Source organism: Argiope bruennichi, chromosome X1 (genome assembly GCF_947563725.1).
Source record: "Argiope bruennichi chromosome X1, qqArgBrue1.1, whole genome shotgun sequence".
Classification (NCBI taxonomy): Eukaryota; Metazoa; Arthropoda; class Arachnida; order Araneae; family Araneidae; genus Argiope; species Argiope bruennichi.
Window position 1 is genome coordinate 12,359,465 of NC_079162.1, and position 20,066 is coordinate 12,379,530.

At 26.9% G+C, this 20,066-nt stretch overlaps 1 protein-coding gene across 4 annotated transcripts in view; it reads left to right on the forward strand.

Annotated features, from left to right (window-relative positions):
* The window catches only part of LOC129959074 (leucine-rich repeat-containing protein 24-like), a 497,442-nt gene that overhangs the window by 152,336 nt on the left and 325,040 nt on the right, over positions 1-20,066 (forward strand). For 3 of the 4 annotated variants that reach the window (XM_056071869.1, XM_056071868.1, XM_056071870.1), the window contains exon 4: positions 8,896-8,962. The exons of the other annotated variant lie outside the window; for it this stretch is intronic. The gene's annotated coding sequence lies outside the window, so the exon portion shown is untranslated. The remainder of the gene's footprint in view (positions 1-8,895; positions 8,963-20,066) is intronic. 4 annotated transcript variants of the gene reach the window in all.

Genomic DNA, 20,066 nt, shown 5'->3' on the forward strand with positions numbered 1-20,066 from the left:
ATATAAACATAGCCCTATTCTCTTTCAAATATTCTTAACTACATGCATAAAATATAAAAATTACGAAGAAAAATACTTTGAAAGATTTTGAATAAAATGGCAGTAGATATGACTTTCGGAAGAAATATTTAACAACAAAATTTAATTTCCATCCATAAATTTGTATAGCAAAAACTGAAAGCAAGGTTTAAATTAATCTAATACGCAACACTGCAGTGTAGAATGGAAGTAATTTTCAGATATACCAAACTGTTGACTTTTTCAATACGTCATTTAACTCATTTTTAATAATTTTGGCATAATATATTATTGATCTAGCTATTTTAAACTGTTACTTTAACGGCTACTTTAAACCAATATAAGATTAAATTTATATTTCATACACAATAGCTTGTTTATTTTTTAAATTCCAAAGCAAAGTTAAATGATAATTACAATTATTTTCTCCTTTTCGTTATTGTTAAAACTTTGAGCAAGTAAATCAAACTCATGCAGTCATCGTGGCGGATGTGAAATTCAAGTTTAAAGTGATTGATCTAATATGAAATGAAGAATTCATGAGTACGCATAATGATAATGTCACTGCTTATCATATAGAGAAATGAATGAGTACATTTAATTACAGAAGATTTCATTAATGCCCGCGAATGTCATTATCAAACTAGCGATAGCGTGGAGCTGCAAATTTACTCGAAGCAGGTCTCTCACAAATGAGAACATTTAAATAATAAACATATACGCGTATTACGAAAGAATTCCTCTGCAAATTATTTCAGTGTTCTCAAGTGTACTAAAATTTGTGTTTGTTATACCAGTATCTCTGATATCCTTTTAGAAGTATCTTTAACAAAGCTCAAATTTTCAAGTAGATTTCTGAATTGGCAATATTATATTTAAAGAATTATTTTGGAGACTACATAAAGATATTTTCGGAGTATTGTATAGATTAAAATAATATACATTAATTTAATTAATTTGTTGTTCCTTTGTGTTTTAGCTATTCTGTTCGATGTTTCAAAAATGTATTCCATTATTAATTTAATGAAGGAGATTTCTTAGCTTGCAGGAAATTTTATGTTTCTAACTTGATACAAGAAGAAATATTAGATGTAAAAGAAAATGTTATAGTTTGAGGATAAATAAGACATTGAGAGGCTTTGAATAATTTTAAATTTATTCCAGCTTTTTATTTCAATTAAATAAATGTTACAAAAATATTTTTTAAAAACTAGGTTATTTTCATTGCAATGCTAAAAATGCTCATTCTATTATTATTGATGTATAGTTAAACATAGTAACTGGTTTCGCGAAGCATCTAGAGATTTAAATTCTTGCATTTTATCAATATGAATAAAAAAAACGTTTGCAAACTACTTATTGGTAACACTCGGTATGTTTTTCCACTAAACCACAGTCAGATTGTCAATTCCATTTGAGAGTAGAGGTTATTCATAAAAGGCAGAAATTGGCTTAAGACACGAAGAGATTCAACTTAATCTGGTGAGCATAATTTTATAATTGCTATAAAAGTAACTAGATCATTCTAAAACTTAAGCTGCCTGCTGAGTGCACAAATACTAAGTTGCCCGTAAGTCTCTAAGATTATATGCTTTGTATTCCTCAGTCTTTAAATCATCTATACTAAACTAATAATATTTATGGCAGTGGCATTGTTATAAGTTTATCAAGATTAGAAGAGTGTCTGGGGTTCACTGAATTAAGAATGTTTGAACCAAGGTGTTAGAATTACAATGAGAGATAGACAATGTTTTCGTTTCTCATAAATGAAGCCTTACCATAAATATTTTTAGTATATCTCGTATTATTTAGGTACGTCATTGATCTAGAGAACAAATTGAAAAAGAGAGAATGTGACCGGGAAGGACTAAAACACTTAACAGTTACACACTTAAATAAAGAATTAGTTTCGAATATTTGATACACTAGTTTAAAGAATAAAGTCCACTTAATATGTTTATTTATTATAATCATGTGAAAGAGGAAAATTTCAGCTGACAGAAATTTTTAAACCTGCAATCAATTCGTAAAACCCCTACTTACTAACACTACTTTTCTGTATTGAGTTTCTGAATATAATGCATAAAACATGAAATTTACTTTCATTTTTCATAACATTCCGTTTTTTGAAATTGCAATTAAATATTAAAAGTGAAGTATTTGATATAGTTTCAGCCAAAATTTATAGACTATTCTCATTATGATGAATTGAGATAACATGTGAAAATAATACATGATGATGTAATTAGAAAAAATGCATATTAATAAAATATACATAAAAAAATTCGTCATGAGATAGGCATTCTTTTCCCCATACATAGGCATAGGAAAATATAATCTTGCGTTAGGATAATAAACATAACTTTTTCTTATTTTTTCTGATTAATGTGAAACATTTTAACTTAAAATCAGGACATAAATTTCACTTCTCAAGAAAAGTACTCAACTGTTGAAAATCAACAATTGTCTTTATCAGTCCATTGTTTATCCTAATCCTGTTTTGAGTTTGAATTCAACCGTAAATAACCCATAAACCTCGAAAAATAAGAATTCCTCTAAAAATTAGAATAGATTTCATTTCATCATTTAATCAATGTCGTTTTTTATTTCATTTCCGATCTTTCTATTAGTTTGAAAACAATTAGCAGCACGTGATAAATAAATGATTGAATTACTTGATTGGCTTTAAAATAAACTTCAATATTTGTTTTCGTGTTTTTTAAGTTTATAAATTTGCAATTGTGAATAGTATTTATTGCAGTATAATGAAAAAATTGGTATTTTTGACATATATTGATCAATAAAAGGAATTAATCTATTAAATCCTCTCAAAAATATCCTTTAAAGTTTTACATCATTTTTCGCTTTAATTCCTATCTTATTCCAGTCTAGAGTAAATTTTTACATCGATTTTGGAAATAAATCAAAAAATATATATGATAGGCTTTGTGTAAGATATTTTTCGAAATGTCTGAGGCTGTCAAACGAATCTTGGTTCTAAGAGAAACGATAAAAGCCGATATTCCCTCATTTAAGCAATATACCCTTGAAGATCCGTTGAAGAATCATCCTTCTTCGAAAGCCTTTAATCTACAACTTAAAGAGATTCATATAACCCTTCTGTTAAAAGAATAAGCAAATATTGAAAAAGTACTTTCGGTGACCAACATCTGCTTCATCAAGCTCTGTTTCTAGCCGTTATTAAAAGACTACAGGAGATTCATAGGAATAGGATTTTACTTCGAATAGCGCATTTTCTATAAAATACTCCTGATGCTTAAGACTATCATAAGCCTATCGGTGACTTCTTTACTAGAAATGGAGCTAGATATAAGATTATATACTTGCTCAAATAATTTATAAAAAATCAGAATCTCAGTATTCTTTATTTTATATGTCAGTATTTGATAAAAATATTTTAATCTCTGTAAGGAACATCCCAAAATAGGGTATAAAAAATCCTATATTATCTTCAATAACCAATTAATATCCTTCATAAAAAATAACTTAACGTGCTATAATATTAATAGATTTTTTAAACACCTATCTTCAATAAAAGTTAATTTAGTGCTTTAAAAAGGCTTGCTTTGCTATTTTTGTTCTTTTTTTTATCCATTGGAAGCATTTATTTTTGCTTTCTGAGAATTACTCCGAAATTCTTTCAAATTACTGGAATTCATTACAGATCTGGCCAGTTTTTTTTTTTTTTTTTTTTTTTCATACATTATTTTTTTAGAATAACGCCATAGAAATGCAGGGAAAAAATTACGAAATCTCAAACATTTAGAAAATTTCGAAGAAAAATAACACAAATAATAAAAGAGAAATATCACATGTTTGAATTTTTTTGTCTTCGCTATAAAATCGACTGTCGACGAGCACTCATGTAAAAGTAACATAAACATAAAAGTGCTCCCATTTTTTTTATAGATTTTATTGTTTCCAACTCTGTCCCGTGAGTTTCAGGAAGGAGAATAAAATGGGATATAGTTGAAGTCGCAAACGTTTTGCAAAAATCGGTTCGACCTAAATTTCCCGTTGAGATTTTTATGCCGTAGCTCTGAGTTTGACGACTTGACAAAGGGATAAAATTTTATGACCTATATGACGAACGGTGGCTTTTCTCCAATCGTATCATATGGTTGAAGATTTTGCTACGCAAACCCAACGGAAAGCCGAGCTAACAATGAAGCATGGGGGTCGTATAACCTTGCTCGTCTTGAAACGAATACAGATTCAGAGGTGAAAAAATACAAAAGTTATACTTTCTTTCCCTGGTACTTTGAACGTGGAAATAGTTGCACCCTTTTTATCAGTGGATTTTGTACATAAAAGTTTTACTTTTCTAAATTATAATGCGGTGAATGAACCCAATAAATTTTCTTTCATAAAGAAAGCTCTTGCTATCATTTCTCAAACCTGCAGATTTGTTTATAAATCTTCTGTTTATGTTTAATATTATGGAAAGAATACCTTTCGTTCGACAGTTTTCCTTATTCTCTCAGTGTTAGTTGTTAGAAGGTTTAAGATAAAGTTTAATGATGTAAATATTAATATTTTATAAAGCTTAGCAATTCTAAAGAATAAAGATATATATTTTGAAAATACTTTGTTTAATTTATACTTCATTTTTCAAATATTTTTAAGCTCAACAGGATTAAAAGTTCATATTTTTGAAAATTTAGTTATCAAATATTTCTAAATGCAAGATGTGAAACTATTCAAAATATATGCCAGTAAGATGCCAATTCAAATGTTTTGGTTGTAATGTTTTTTTTTTCAGTTTCACATTCAATAAATTTAAAATATTTATTTTTAATTGAAATAGTTGTTTCACTTCATAAAAATGGAGCTTTTGTTTAGCAACTTTTTATTTATATCAAGAGTAAAAGTTTCAGAAATGTAGGCAATCTTAAAATTAGAATGAAAATAATATATAATAACAAATCTGAATAATTTAAAATCCCCCAGAACTTTGTTTCATCACTCTTTGCTGTCTCTCTTTACATACTTCTCATTTTGCAATCTAAGTTAGCGAGACGGTGATAAAGTTAATTTTAAAACTGGTTTTTCCAAACCTCTATTGAAATATTTCAGACATTACATTATGCTGATGCCTTCTTTTGTTTTTATATTGATTGTACTGCAAGGGAAGTTTTCATGTTTGATATGAAAAGAAAATTGAAAATCCTTTTGATCCCGACACTATTCTGTGCATAGAAAACTATTTTTATATTAAAAGGAAAACTCAGAAAGGGAACTCTTTCCATTCCGACACGGAACACAATTTGTAGAAGAAACTTCTTGAAGCGGACCTTTAGTTTCAAGATTACGAATCGAATTTCACTAACGATCTTGATTCAGAAAACCGTTTTCTACTCCAAGAAGGAATTTAAACAAAAGAGTATCATTTTTGAGGTAAGAAAAGAATTGCATCTATGATGGGTTTTTTCCCCACAAGATTCTGCTGAATAATGAAGAAAAAACAGGGGTAGAAAATGAAGCTTCAAGAAGTCAGTGACCTAAATCTGAGATGAAGCATATTGATTGACTGCCTTTTTTTTATTTCGAGGGAGTAGATAAATGATTCTATTTTCTTTTCTTGGTGTTTCCTCATTAGATGTCATAACGACTAGCAGATTACCATCACAAAACTATCCTTCTTCATTAGCGACATCGAATATTAATAGTAAGCATCTGAAGATGTATTGAATTTTAATTTAGTATTTTAATAAGTGAAACAGTTATTACGTTAATTTGGAGATTTTATAAACTGTAGATTCAAACATTTTAAAAGCAAAAACAGTAGGTGATTATAAAATGGAAGTTTAAAATAATTAAAGATTTTTCATTCATATTTTAACATTTTCATATTTTTCGTATATTTTTTATAACATTTTTTATTACATTTTTGGCATGATTATAAGATTTTGGGAGGACATGTTGTTTATAAAAGTATTTTGTCATACAGATGCTTTCTGTCTCAAGTATTATATTTGTTAAATTTTATGTCGAAATTTTGATTTATCTCCACATTTGGACCTCCCTTAGTCAGAAAATAGTAATACTAATTATGAAATTGTGTCTATCTGGGGATAAAATAACTAAAAAGAGCAAAGAGAAAGATAAAAATTTTGTCAATGCCAGATTGTAGATTTCTCGCGATTTTAGATGAGATCTTTTTGTAGGAAATATATGTCCTTGCACGTCACAGGTCACATAGATGAAATTTAGCATACAAATTTATCATCAGAATTGCAGTCTGTTTCCTTCTGGACCAAATCCGACGACTATCTGCCCGTCTATCTTGTGAACGCAATAACTCAAAAGACACAACTGCCCTAAGAAATGATATTTTTGACATTGTCTTGCAATCAAAATTCTTGACATTGCTTTTTAAACCGAGTCGATAGATGGAAGATTTTCAATGTGCATATTTACTCTTGTTCCTATGGTTAAACATGTGAGAGGGAATTTCGATTTTATTATAATCAATAGAAATCAAACCAATAAATAAATCCTTTTTTTATTAAATAATGAAATTTAACTGAACAGCAAATATTAAAAAGTTGTAATTATTATCTAGTTTTTATAACTGCAAAATAGAAGCAGAAACAAAAATTAAAATGTGCAATAATAAAAATTTAGTTAAATTTTCATTATTCCATATTTAGTCTTTTTAGAAATTTTTAATTAAAACTAAATCAAATGTAGGAAAAATAAACAATACTTTTTTCTTGTAGACATAAAAACAGAAATGAATCTATTACTGTTTATCATATACTTTTTTTAATGCTCTTTTCGTGTTCGTGCACATGGAAGTCGATTTTTAATTTCAATTCATATTGTGCTAAAGTTTCGAAATTTGGTTCACTTTTAAGTTCTCAATGAAAATATACTGTTTCAGATCCTTCAGGTATTGATTAAATTTTGATTAGTCAGGCCAAGTGATAATGAGTTTGAGAAAAATTGATCTCAACTTTAAAAAGTTGAAGGTCAAATAAATTCACATTATTAGAAGTGAATTTTCAATTAAATTTCTCTATTCATCAGAATCAAAAGTTGGTTACTTAGCACATTTTAGAACTTCCTCCCCTGGAAATGAATTGAATTATACAGGAATTTCTTCGGATATTATATATGAAATAAACAATTAAATGAGTTCCGCCTTTTCACTTGCTACTAATAAATTGTTGCTTATTTTTGACAAATCTGGTGTTATTATTGAATGATGTTCATGATAATTATTTTTTATATTTCTGAAATCTCCTTTATTTCTTAAGAACTCCACCTCGGGTTTCTTTTGAAGTACTTTAAACCTTAGATTAGATTGACAAAAATGCCAAGTGGATTCAACTAAGCAACTTTTCTCCTTCACTATCAAAGGATATATTCTTAATTAACTTTCTTGTTAGAGTTTTCAAATTGGTAAATTCTAAGTCATTCAACTGTTTAAAAATGGAGCTTTTGCTGGGTTTTTTTCCTGCCTCCACAGGACTAAAATGTACTGCACTATAGTACTAATGCTATAGTACTATGCCTATACTATAGCACAGATTAAATTTTGATAGTAACATTTATATGTAATCATTATATGTCATTTTTTACTGCAAGTATCAAGTTCTATAAATTTGTCACAATATTTTAAAGTACAGTTATTGATGAACAGACTGTTCTTCTGTCCCAGGAGGGCAAAAATGACGTCTCATTTTACTTTTTTATTTATTTGATCTCAATTTCAGTTTTCAAATTTCTTGAATGAAATCAGTCATTCCTCGTTCTACGTCAGTGATTTCAAATTCAATTATAGTTTTCTGATTTTAAGAAGTACTTAGTACTGAAAAATGAATTGACTCTGTTTTAAGTGTATACATTATATTTTTCAATCATTTTTCGAGAATGCACATGAAAAGATTTAAGAACAGTTTTAGGATTTTTGTTAAATCACATTACATACGTACTTCGTGATAACGAAAACGTTACAAATTTATGCTTTTTATTTTAAAATAATGAAAACCAAATGTATTTGAGTTTTATAACCCGTTTTTATCTATTTAAATTAACAAAAAAACAAATAAATAAAATATAAATTTTGAAGAAATAAACGCAAAGTCTGATCTGATCTTTCGATATATGTCTTATTCAAATAATTTCTATATAAAACTTTGTTTATTTCGATAATATAAAATTTTTAATATATTATAATTTTTTGTCTAATATAACAACACACCCCTTCATTGACCTATCTATGAATAATAGTAATAAGCATTTATATGAATACGTTATACGTTATGAATAAAAATACAAAATATTTCTAACGTATGTTATTTTATTATTTAAAGATAACATATAAATACAAAATAGTTGAAAAATATTATAAATTAGTCAAAACATATTACAAATTAGTCAAAAAATATTAATAAGGTTATTTCATACTTTTTGAACCGAAATAATAAGTTTGTTTTCCGAACAAAAGCGTTTAGTGAAAATATATATTGCTTGCTTAGTCATTACATCTATTTCAAAAGTATAGGATTTCAATAATAGCTATTTTAGATTTTAAACATTTACACATCTTTTCTCAAAGGACACTTGAGATAAATTTTTATAGAACTTATTCAATATTTTAAGATTCTGTTTTGAATATTCTGTTAACTAAATATACGTAGTGGATTGATTCTGTAAACTTGGTCTTCTAGATAAGCGATAAAAATTGTTTCGTCTGATTAGTCGTGTATTACCTTGAATAATATATATATTTTTTTTAATTATGAAATACTATGTGTATTTGCCAATTATTCTTTATTATTTATATTGAACATGCCAAGTATATATTCAGAATAAATTATTAAATACCTTTCTATTCCAATCTTACAGATTTTTCAAGAAACTACGTTCTTGAGTATTTTATCCTGATTCTCGTTAAAGAAAGTGACCATCCACAGTAAGTAAATACCTTAACCATATGCTTGTTGAAATGTATCGGCATGACTTGTTCAAGAAAAAACTTTCAGCCATTTTAAACTTATTTCTTTAAATTTTGAAAAATGGTGATCTGAATAAATTTTGAATTATGGAATATAAACAACAGCCATTTCAGTGATTTAAGGGGAAAACTTGAACTACTTAGTTGTAAATAAAACTACTCATAATGAATAAAATTTTTATAAACTATCTAAACCTTCGATTTAAACGATAAATTGGCCATGAATAGATCCCTAAAGTTAAATGTTCAAATGAATTAGAATTAATTTATTAAAATGATTGTCAAAATTAAAAAAAAAACATGAATTGTATTGTAAATAATATACAAAACAAAATATTACTTTTCAAATAATGCCACACACTACATAGGTAAAATATTTTGCAAATTCTATTGCACATTTATCAGAAATAAAAAATTATAATTTTAATTAAGCATGCAAATAAGAAAAAAATCCTCATAAGCATTAGTAAAATTCAATCCATTTAAGTCCATTTAGCTGAGGGTTTTCTATATTGAATACGAAATATATAATCTTAAACTATTTCTGTTTTTAAACATAATCATTGATGTGTCAAAGAATCTGTAAATCCACAGCCGTTAGCTAATTACAGCACCTAGAAAAATGCACTATATTCTCATGCAAAATGGATAAGTATTCAACCTTGATAGTGACCGCTTATTTTATTTGTCGATGAATCATTTGTTTAGCAATATGTAAAATCCAAAGTTATTACAAAATTTACAGTTTACCTATTCTTAATTTCTTTAAAGGTATTTATATGTATAAATGCTGACTGATATTTAATAGTAATTAATCTCAAGGATGTTTGTATCCACATCAATATATATATATATATATATATATATATATATATATATATATATATATATATATATATATATATATATATATATATATATATATAACGTTAAATTATAAGTTATATTATGTTGCTCAGTACAATATTTGGAAATAAGTATGAACTTGCATAATTGCTTTACTGTTGAGTCAAATTGTTGATTCTTAAACGCTTAAAGAAATATATATTTTCAGAAATTGAATTTTGAGACTCTGAAACATAATCATTCATGGAATCAATGCATAAGCATAAATCAAAAATATTTTAATTTTAGGATTCATGGAGGTTCAAAATTCACATTAATCATACAAAATATCAGAGAATTCTGAAGAAAAATGTTTTTTCTAATATTATATTAATTATAAGGATAGTTTCAAAATGTTGTAAAAAATTTGTAGCATTTATAAGTATTCTTTATCATTTTAAAACATAAATTATGAAGTTTTAAAGTATAAACTTTATTAAATATTATTGAGAAATTGTAAAATATTTCTAAAAAATCAGTAACTGTAAAATTCTGCTTTTCAAATAAGCTATAAATGTGCAAAAATATAACAGGCATCTTAATATGCTCGCGAACGTATCCCTATACTAATATAAATATACCATCTCTGATTTTAGCAATAATGTCTAAATGAGTCTTTCTATTTTGTACTTTTCGATTGTCCCACACACCTAGATATAAGAAAAAGAAATTTTGGCAGTATTGATTGCATTACGGTTAAAGGAAATATTCTGTTACTAAGAATATAAAGATATTGACACAGCCATTACAAATAGTATATCACAGATATGCTGTAAATTTTCTGCTTCCTTAATTTATTTTAAGACCACAATTAAAGGCAATTAATGCCAAGGCCCTTTAAAACCTTTGATCAAATGAAACAGCCTTGCATGTATTAACTTAAAGTAAATGAACACTTATTCAAAAGTGAGAAAATAGAATTTCTTAATTAAATGTTTGAAGGTAAAACGATGGTAACAGCTTAAGTTGGCAGACCAATCAATCAACTTGAAGAGGTGCTAAGGAGTTTCAAAATTTCCAGCTTCTCATGGTTTAATAGCATTAATGGATTTGAGTGATTGCGGAAACCTTCTCTGAAACCTGGTGTCTAATGAAGTATGAAATATTTGCAAAGCATTTTCTCTAAAATCAATAAAGAATTCAATAAGTTTAGAGAAATTGTCATAATGTATGCAAAATGAAAGTTTGACGAGTTGTAACTTTCCACTGCTTTCTGCGTTTACATTTCGAAAAAAAATCTTAGTAAGCCCTCTTTAGATTGCTTATGTTGAACATTAAAAACTGTTTTCGATAATAAACGATGACAAATAGTTTTTACTTTGAAAATCTGTTTTTTTTTTTTTTTTTTGTCGACAATGATTTTAAGAAAAATTTATTTATCATTATATTTCAATGCATTTGAATGTTATGGCAGAGAAAATGGTATGTTTTACACATTGCTATAAAATAAATTTTGATACTAGAATTTCAAAGAATATTAATAAAGAATTTTTTTCATTATCATTTACTATTTTAAAGAAAACTGCCTTTCACATAAATTGATATATTGATATGTTTCCGTTTATTTCGTTTCATTCCTTTCCACGGGAGAGAAACGTCTTCTAATGTATATCTATCTGCATTTTCTGACATATTAAGAACATGCAGGCATTTGCATACATATTATCATTCAACTTTGGGGGTTCTTGTTTCAGTTTGGAGATATTGTTTTGAAAAATTAAATTCTAATATTATTTTAAGAGGAACTGCTGTTCATGTTGCGTCATATTTCCCAGAATGTTTTCTCCAATTAATTTCCGTATAAATGTCAAGACTTTAAATTAAAATAACTGTATAGCTGAATTAAAGTTTTTAAAAATAGTATATGACAGTATACTTAGGAAATCATGGGTTTTTATAAGTAATTACACTTTTTCATAGCATATATATAGTGACTGATATTTTTATTAACGAAGTATTTTTTCATGAAGACAAAAACTGTCAATTATGAAGATCGTTTTTTGATTATAATTTAAAATTATTTGCTTTCTTAAACATTTTATTTCTATTACTAATTGTCGAATTTCCATAATATTTATTTAAAAATAATTAACTACGGTAATAGAACAATATTCTTGTTACTTTGGATTGAACTCTGGCTATATTACTTCCCTTATATATTCTTAACCAAATAATATGCTAATTTGCGAAAATATATAAAATAATATATGAACAGTTACAACTTATGGGAATCAGACTTTTAAATTTTAATCTTAAAGATATCTATGCAAAAAGGATCTTATTCCTTAAGAAATTTATACAAAAGGGCAGGAAATACATTTCTTCTTAGTATTTTGAAAAGTTATGATTATAAAGAAGCAAATCCAAACTGTATTTTAGTATCCTTACAAAATATGAATATGATCTTAAAAACTTACAGATCATAAGTTCGAAAAAACATTTTCAAAATACTTTAGAATATTCTTAAACTTCTTGTGCTGGACAGGAGAAAAATCATAAATATTCAAAGTTTATTAAAAAATAAAATAATAAAAACATTTTTTTGATTAATGATCCGTCGTATAAATGTCATAATGATGCTCCTATATATCATAACAATATTATATCGTATTAATTCACTCGCTTTATAACCAAAATCAAAAATTAATGTTAGAACTCGATTTGTAAGTCAATATTAATTATTTCTGTAGAAATAAGTTTCCCAGAATTCATTTTGTTTTTGGGTTGAAAATGTCATCTGAAAAACAACATGACATTTATTATGCCATGAATGACTGAATCTAAATAATGTAATTATTTTTAGATTATTAAATTCATACAGAAAATCAATGTCAGTGAAGAAGGTTTCTTAAACACACATTTTTTTTTAAATTTATAACTCAAAATAACATTAAGGATTTATATAAGGATTTCCTCAAAATTAATTTTAATATATATTATGAAAGTACAAATGTAAAAAAAAAAAAAAAAACCGCAAACTGAAACTACAAAATATATTCCATCAATCGAATCAATGTATCTAATAATATTTTGCACCCTATATGGAATATGAGCAAAGCAATTTTCTTTATTCTTTTCAACAAATGTTATGATAAATTCGTATAGATTCCGATTAAACTATAGAAATATTTCTTCTCTGGGAAAAAGTAAAATTAAATTGGAGAATATTTGTTTTTATGCATCCACCGTCAATTTCTAATGTTTTCTTCCAACAATAAACTAATTCAGTACCTTGAATTATTCCAAGCTAGTTTCGCTCTATTAGCCATCGTTCCGGTATTGGTGAAAGCTTATTATTTTATTGATTTTTTTTTCTTTTCACTAAGGATTAATTCAAAGTTTATTTTGCAAATTACTTTGGTTAATGGTATTTTAATTGCGCTTTTCTACTTTAATAAGCGAATTCAACAAATGATATACTATATCTGATAAATATCTTCAAAAAATATTAGAAAGAACTTATTGGTTTGTGAAGAATTTGATCTTGATGATGATTTCATACGATGGATTTTATTTAAGAGAAGTGTAAATGTTTGCAGGTGACGATTATAAGCAATGTTCTGTTGGAAACATTATTCATATTAATAAATTGAACTGTCAAAGATTTTTAAAATTTCTTACTTTAATTTGAAACTCATAAAAAAGCATTTTTTGTATTTTTATATTATATTCTTATGTTACTTGTTAATATATTTCAAAGCATAGGAAAAAATAATTGCGATTAAAAATATTTTGTTTCATTTGCTATTTAATGGACAGATGTAGCAGTTCTTGGTATTATGAGAGGAACAACACACAAAAAGGAAAGGGAAGAGAATAAATTACGAAGAAAGTATAATTTTATCTATTCTCAATTATTTGTTGTTAAGGAGATTTGAAACGGCAAGCAGCATGGACAATAAGTAAGCAAACGCATATTTTGAAAAAATCAACAAAAATTATCCCTCATCTACCAGCTCATTGAACAATAAATAAATGCAAACATCGTTAGTCTGCAAAGAACAGTCAAAGTGCGTGAAATTTATAAATGAGTCAACTCGTTAACTTTTCTGTTCGTGAAAGATAAGTCTGATTTCAACAAGTGATTAATTTTAAAGACGCATTAATTATATTATTAAAAGTCTCAATGTATATTTTTAGATATCGTATTTATTCATTTTAGTTTTTTACAGATTATTATATTTCTAGAGATTTGTTTAAAAAATACAGATTCCAGGTCTTTTGAAAGCCAAAATCCTTTAATAAATTCCTTAATAAATTCATTGTATTATTCATTGATGTGATGATTTTAAATGAGTGACGCTCTTAAAACAAATCTGGAAAAGACAATGATTTAAAGATTCGGCAATATTATTTCTATCTCACTAATAAACAATAAAATTTAATTGAAATTGAAATTAACGGGACCGATAGTTTACTCAGTGCTTTATTCAATGAATTTTCTTCATTAACATATATGCTTTGATATTATACAAGTGCATTTATTTTGATATTTAAATTATAGTTATAAAGTAGATACTTTGAGAATGTGCTAAAAAATTCATTTTGAAGTTTGAAACTCCTGATATAATACGACATATAGTTTTTACTCATATATGTATCGTTGGAATTTTATAATAATTTTTTTAAACTATTATCTAGCGTTTTGTGTAAATACTTCAGCAATAATGACGCAAATTTTAATTATTGATATTAAAAATAAGTTCGAAAATAATGTAGAATTCCTTGTGTTCTACATAAATTTGTTAGTCATTATTTACATTAACAAGCGTCTTCTTTTGTTTATTTCATGGTATTTATTCTTCTTTGTATATTTTTCTACTAGAAAGTGTTGATCCATTTCATGAAAATTATATCTTTCGGTCTTTTTTGTTGAAAAGAAAAAATTTATTTCATATAGCTGATGCTTTTACTAAGACCGTAACAATTCCAATTTAATTTTTTTCCTATTAAATATGATATATTATTTGGTCTAGGAAGTTAGTCAAATTTTTTTAAGTATTTTCTTTTGTCTCTAAAACTGGATTTCAGCTTTTGCATATGATCTCCTTCACTTTTTTAGAAAAATTAACAAAATTAATCAGGAGAGAAACGCACATAACTCTTTTTGGTCACGTTACGCGTCAATGGCAGAAAGACATAATTTCAGAAAAAGAGGGAAATATGCAATTGCGAATTAGAAAATAGTTCATTGGGGTTGATCTGAATTTGTGTCAATATAGATGCATCCAAACTCTAATCAACGACAAATATAATAATTAATTATTTATATCCATAATATTTGCATTTTTTAATAATGTTAATTCGCAAAATCAGACTTTTGTCCTTGTGTAAACTTTAGAGAAATTTCCAGACATGGTTGAAATCATTAAGATAAATAGTTTTAACAGTGGGATCTCTAAATTCATATTTAAAGTTTCTGGTTATGGTCCTTCCCTATCCTCTCCGAATCAAAGAAGTATGTTCTAACTATAGTTTCCAGGTCTTTCGTTCAAATTCTCTTCTTTGAATTGCTACACTTGATTTTGTTTTCATCTCTAGAGAGTCATCAGAATTATTACTTGCGACTCGAGTCATTCAATCATGATAACTCTCAATTACGACTCTTTACAGAGAAAAAGAAATCGAATAAAAAAGGGCACTAATTAAAGGCTAATGACCATTCCATATGGCTAAACTTCAGGACGCTCATTTTAATTAGAGAACTTAATCTTGCACAAAATGTTACTTTGTGTCATTTATTCCATTCAGTTTCGATTTCAGAAAGGAACAAAATCCTTGACGTTGAAAATTAACTTGCATTCGAGAAAACGTAATTTAAAGCTTTAGTTGTTATTTTTCTCTCAAATCAATATTCTTAGAAAATCAAGATGATTTTTTAAATCATCAGCATTATCCCATTACTTTAGCAATGCTATAGATAAAACCAAAATGATAATTTTTATTTAATTTTGAATATAAAATAACTATCTTTCCATAGAAGTGCATCTATATTCCGACGAAAGAAAGTAAATGCAATTTTTTTCACACCACTCCAGAAGTTATTGTCCTATTTCTATAGCAATGTCTCATTTGGTTCGAGAAAATGATAACTCTAATAGAAATATGAAACAATTAGAAAAAATTGCTGTATACAAATTTGCAGTCATGATCAAAATCACAACATAATTATCAAAGGTCAATCAAATTCAATTGATAATTTTAATACCTCCAAACAAAAAAGTGATCCCGGTTGCAAATAACTGTAAGTTTAAAATAATATATTTAAGTTTTAAATTAAATACATCATAAATTGTAAATCCAGCTGAATTAAACATAAAAGCGTGTTTTCTATCGAAATTAAGGCTTGAATAATAATCAAAATAAAGCATAAAAATAAGTTTTTAGTTCGAAAATAGCAAAACCAAAATAATAAGACTGAAATCTGAGATTGCGTCACTTTGTACTAGAGGCATGAAAATCTTCAATTATTTCATTAACACGAACATTATTTAAGAAACATTTGGTATATTTTTTTAAAAAGTGAATATAAGTTTATTTTCCACAAAACCACACACACAACAAAAATCGGAATAAAGAATAATAATAGCTTTCTAAAGAAATAAAGAAGAGAATTTTCAAAGATTCCATTTTGGACAACGTTAAGAAACGACTGGCTTTTAATCATCGAATACTTTAAGGTTTCAAATATTGGTAGCACTGAATTTTAAATCTAGTGAGCAGAAGCAATTGTGTCGAAAGAAAAAAATTCCTTTATATACGAGTTTCATTTTAAGGCTGTTTTGTTGATCATGATAAAATAATTAAAGTCTCAACGAAATGACCAATGTTGAAAATGAAGGAATATATTTTAAATATTTTTATTGTTGTCTTTTAAATAATTTGGTGTTACCTAAAAGGAAATTATTCATACACAAGAATATTTAATATTTTCACCATATAAAAGTATTTTTTGATTAAAATAATTTTTTTAACTAGTAAAATTTAAACAATTTATTGCGAGTTGAAAAACATTAATGCATTAAAATGGGTTTTCTTTCCGGACACATTTTTAAGCAGTATTAAAACTCTAGATAAATATTTTTGGAAATATAAATTGTCATCATATAACAACTGTAATTAGATTTTTTTAAAATTTATTTGACAATTGTCAGAAACGTATTATCAGAAAGTGATTTGAATGATATATCATTATTTATTAAAATAAAATACATATTCAAAAGTGCATTCGCTGAAATAATATTTGCCTTCACTATAAATACAACTGAAGTTAATGTTTGTATCATTTTTATATGAATTTATTGCGTAAAAATCAATTTAAAGTTTTCTCTCTCTCTCTCTCTCTTTATATATATATATATCATTTGACATATTAAATCCATTATGTTTTTCTTGAATGCCTTATAACGAATTCTAAAATATTTTTTACGCTTATCTTACGGCTTTTACGGTTAAAATATTTTAAGAGCTAAGACGCTTAATAAAAATTATTGTTTTTGTAAATGTATTTTAATGTATATATACTTAATGCATGCATTAAGTGTAAAAATTTGATAACAGGAAGAGAGCAATTAATGCAAGCCCGCAATGAATCAATTTATTTCGAAAGAATATTAATTTAAATCATTTCATTTTAATTATAAACATCAGTTTCACAATTATATTACTCTAATATGTGAAACTCTAATTTCAGCTTAAAGTAATAACTAAAACGAAATGAGTAACTATATAAAATAATCTTAGCACATAACTGAATATAATGATATTTACTTCTGGTTTGTTAAAAAAAAAAAATTCTAAACAATTTTATTATGGTGGCGAAAATGCTATCATTTTCTCTCAAACGTAGAAAAGCGAGAAACACAAAAATTAATTCTCAATTTTTTACGATTATCAATTTAGTGAAATACAGATTCATTGATTAATGAAGAAACAAAAACTTGATCCATTTCAAAGGATATTTTATGCCATTTTCTCGCTCTTCATTATGCGCTCATGCATGTGGTAAAGCTGCAGCTGCGGGATCGGAATGTTCGAGAGCCGATTTGAGAGATGGGGCTTGGTCCTCGTTAAATGTACCGATTGGAAAGGAAAAGACCCTTTACGTTGGTGTGACGCAAATGACTTGAGAGCAGCCATTTTCGTCATCTGACCAAGGTTTAGAATGGCGTTCACCCTGTGTAGTTTCAAAATGGGCCGTTAACCAAACAAATCGATTCAACCTATCTATTACATCCGTTAGTCAGTCATTTCGCGCATGTTGGCCGGAGGGATAAATGCATTCCCAAGTGACACATATAAAGTGCTCCTTACGTATTTAAAGTTGATATCCATGCATATACAGACAGGGGAAACGGCGTGATGTGTCTGCTAGAACGATATGCAGTGAGTTGATATATGCGGTTGCGTTTATTATATGACTGAGATGTTACATGAACTGAAATCCTTGATAAAAGACAAAAATTATGGAAGCAGCGTTTATTCTTGAGAGGAATGTATCGATGGAACAAGGAAATTGAGAATTCATTATGCATATGAATCATTTTAAGGAGTTGCTCTAAGTTATTATCATGGTGAAATTGAAAATGTAACTATTCGATTCATCTGCCTTCTAACTTTTGGGGGGCTTAAGACTTTCATTACTAACAAGACATATATATCCCAACTATATTTAAAATCGGAAGTAAAAGGGTTAACTTCATTTTTTATACCTCACAGGTATTAAATAGAATCAAATAAAATCTTTCACAGATATTAAACAGAATTCTTCCTACTTAATTTTCAACAGCAAAAAAAAAAAAAAAAAAAAAAAAATTACACTATTGAATATCTGATGAAGCAATTAAAAAAGGCTTGGATTTTAAGGCAATAATGAAATCTGTGGTTGAGCATTTCGCATAAAACATTATTAAGAATTATTAAAATTCCGGACGGTTTTGCAAGGTAATTAAATTTATTTCATTTAATAGAAAATTTTGATAATTTTTAAATGTTGCAAAAATGAATATTGTGTAACAATGCTATCGAAAGCTATTGAGAAAATATCCCAAAATGTCGTTTAATTTTTAATTTACTAAAATTGTAATTAATTATTATTAAAATTTCAAAAAATTGTTCCTATGTGTTCAGTTCCTTCCTCCAAACATATATGCCAAATTGGTGGATTGACCAATTAGCCTTGGCCTTTGAAAAGTTGATATACACACAGACACACGCATTTTCTTTTATTGTTTTCAGGGATAACAGAAAATATATGCATTGTCACAATCGGCTCATTTCTGACATGCACTTTTATCAAACTATAAATAGCTTATAAATATGTATTCATCATTAGATTTTTAAATATATTTCGATAATTTTTCTAAATGTCTTTTTAAATATAATAATAACATAGATTTCATAACATAGAACTATTTAAAGGAATATATAAAAGTTTAGAAAACTGCAATTGTTACAAACACATCTTAATAAAATGGACTATTTACGTTAAACCTTTCACCATTTGCGACATTTAGGAAGATGCTAACGTTGCCAAAACTTCCTATTCCAACTTCCAAAACTTCGTTCCAAAAAGTAATCCTATTGTTAAGATGCATTTCATCGCTTATAATCCTATTATTTTTGTAGTTTCGAACCAGTATTGTGAATTAGGCATTAGCAAATCATTAGTTTTGAGTATTTTTTTTCGAGTGGGAATAAGAATTCACGGAAAGAATTCCTAATTTAAATAAATGTTAATGGTATAAGGAAATCTTCCATTTAACAAATGTAATTAACTCAGCTCTAAAATCATGTCCTTTTTTCTCCTGGACTCCAAATCGTATACAATTTGACTAAAGGAAATAACTGTTCATATTAAAAGCTGGCGAGTCAAGGTACGGAAATTATTATCGAAATCAATAAGCCAGTTTTATAATTGCGTTATCTAATGTATTTATGAAATACGTGAAAGGGTAAAATAAAAAACGCTTATTTCAAATATTTCTATTCACCGTTAAATATAAGAAGGTTTTTTTTTCTCGGTCCATATTTTGCATTGCTACTGACAAGCAATCTCCGTTCAAGCGAAATTTCACAAAACAGAGATGATGAACAATTTCTCAGTCCCGCCTACGAAGTGAAAACTGCATTTTCGAAAAGAAGCCGTTACTGAAAAACATTTTTCTCGCTCGAAAAA